Here is a 2691-nt window from a genome sequence, read left to right as displayed (position 1 = left end):
ATTACAAGAGTTTCATGTGTTAACAACAATAACAAAAATTAAATAAAGCATGGGCATGTATTTTACCCTTTGTCTTCCTATTTCGTTGACAAACAAGAAATATGTCATTAAATATAATTTCCTTTATTTGTGCTATTACTAGGAGCCTTTGCTCGTAAGATGCACTAATGACCAAGTATTTCCTATAATAATGAAAATTGCGGAAGGACGGGCAATAAGCAACAAGGGATAATACACAACAGCATTAGTTACGGTGCATTTTTTTTACGATGAAGCTACAAACCAGATTCCCTAATATGTATTTTCGTCTAGTTCTATCTGCTGATGTGCTGACAAACAGGCTTGCTTTAAATTCATTCTGATATGGTCAATTCAACGAAGAAGTATCAATATCATGTGGTAAGTATTCGTCATTACACGAGGCTTGTTAATATTTTCAACTAGACTTTTTAGGTCAATGAAAAAAAAAAAGAATTAGCAGCGGTTTAGAAAGGACAGGCTATAAGTGCGAAATCTGCTTTTGATACAGTTTTACTTTGGTAAAATATGAAACAGTTGTTTTCGAAAATTGTTTTTTTGTTGTTGTCATAATATATAACAAATTTCAAAATTTCAAAAAGATCCAATGTGTTTATGAATATTTGTTGAAAATCAGTGATTCGGTTAAACTTTGTTTTTAGAAGCAAATATTCCAGCCTCTTGTAATTTCTCCGTCGTTCCCTAACTTTAAGCGATTGATCACTTAACTATCTGCGTCTGTAAATAGGTAATATAATTCTAATTTCGCTCGACTCAATCATAATACAAGTCAATTCCAACAAAAGTTACTACGTTTATTTTAAGAATTAAAAGATGATGTCAAAGTTTTGCGGTTAACACCAAATATTTTTGTTCGCTGATATCGGACAAAAACTAACCAAAACCATTCAAAATATTTAGCACAAACCCTAATGATGGTTCAATTTCCCCACATAATATAATGGTAGCAGTAACCTCTTTCGATACATTTCCCTAAATCCTGGAAATTTTGGAAGATAGAGGGGACAACGGCGAACTCTCGTACTCTTTCTAACTAGTCATGCCGTCGCGACGTCTAACGTCGGTGTTCAGCGAATGGTTACTTTCCCAATAGACCACAGCGTGTTTATCTTATGGCAAAACGAGTGCTGACGTAGTGAACGGGATCAAACCTTAGCAATAAACGAACGAGATGGCGGAACATCCCGTCGGGATAACGGACCACGCGGTGAATGTCTCATCCTTACCGGCTGTATCGATTGTGCGCTGAACAGCACAAGTGGTCGTGTTTTTAATGCATGACGAAATGTATCCGTCTGGTATACGCAAATTTTGGATAAATATTTCCCCTTAATATTTCCCTATTGTTCCCCGTATTACGTAAATATTTCTCCGTATTTCCTCGTATTTTTCAAATATTTCTCCGTGTTTTCCTATATTTCTTTCTATTTTTTTTGTATGAAAAAACTGATCTATCACAAAATATTTTATAATGGGTTTGTTAATAATTTTAATGATTTAGGTAATACAAGATATATATGTATATTTCATTTATTAACACAATAAATTACTGTTTGCATGTTTAAGCCTCTAGATCTCGCATGTGGTTTTTTGTTCCTCAATATTCAAATACTATGAGAGTTACTTCTGGATGAAGCATTCAAAATTGTTTGCATCTTCGTCCAGTTTTATTGGTACAATTAATGCTGAATCAGACCCATGAATCGATGTACCTTTTAACACTAATAAGTCTAATTGGCTAATTAGTAATATAGATAAAAAATCGTCATTCTTATTTTTTTATAAGTGCAGTCCAATATTTAACACACATGTTAATTGACACTTTTACTGTTGTTATTAACAAATTCTATATTTAAAATGCTTTCGTGTTGATACTAAAAATTATAAAATGTAAAAGCGTTCGCAAAGTCTCACTGACTTCTTCGTATTTCATCATAGGAAGAAAAGTATTTCCTAGGTTATGTCTGCTTTGTGTAAATGAGGTAAACATTAAATTGCTTTTCAAAAATCAAACAAGTATTTCCCCCTAGGAAGGAAAGCATTTCCTAGGTTGTGTATACGAGATAAGTATTAAATTGCCTTTAATGTCGCGCTTTTACAATTAATAACAAAACTTACACTTGTGCCATTTCTTCTTCTCCCTCTAAAAGTGTGGTGCAGATTCCCGCACAGGCGTCCTCTGTTTGGAAGGGTAAACCGCAGATCAAAAAGTAATTTCTTTAAATACTTATATTTAAATTTCCATTTCTTGGAATTCCTTGCGGATTTGCGTAATACTATACCACGGATAAACCCATATATTGAATAAGGTGTACCGTCGGGGTGATGCAGCAATGACCCATTAGAGATCTTTTTGCCAATATCGTCAAAGGTTATTAGGAAATTGATGTTTTTCAAAATCTCGCAGCACTTAACCCAGTGGCAAGGGAAGTTGATGGTCAACTGTAGGTACACATAACAATTCTTTTGTAAACTGTGTTTTCTATGCTTTATTGCTTAGCTGGAAAGCTCGTAAGTTCAATACCAAAAATGAGATATTCAGAAGATCCTTTCTCTGTAGTAGGATGCCGACTGTGAGTGCGAGCTATGTGAAAGCGATCAAACGTGACATAAATATAGACGTATATTGATGACATTTACTATCCCGTCCTG

At 34.1% G+C, this 2691-nt stretch overlaps 1 long non-coding RNA gene across 1 annotated transcript; it reads left to right on the top strand.

Moving 5' to 3' along the window:
- The first annotated feature begins 232 nt into the window (after positions 1 to 232).
- LOC132705330 (uncharacterized) lies at positions 233 to 1604 on the top strand. Its single transcript, XR_009619381.1, has 2 exons — positions 233 to 399; positions 454 to 1604. It is a non-coding gene; the product is annotated as an uncharacterized LOC132705330 (long non-coding RNA).
- The last annotated feature ends 1087 nt before the right edge of the window (positions 1605 to 2691 follow it).

The sequence above is a fragment of the Cylas formicarius genome, unplaced genomic scaffold, assembly GCF_029955315.1.
Source record: "Cylas formicarius isolate icCylForm1 unplaced genomic scaffold, icCylForm1.1 PGA_scaffold_10__41_contigs__length_53128322, whole genome shotgun sequence".
NCBI classification, from domain to species: Eukaryota; Metazoa; Arthropoda; class Insecta; order Coleoptera; family Brentidae; genus Cylas; species Cylas formicarius.
This window is presented reverse-complemented; position numbering and strand designations above follow the sequence as displayed.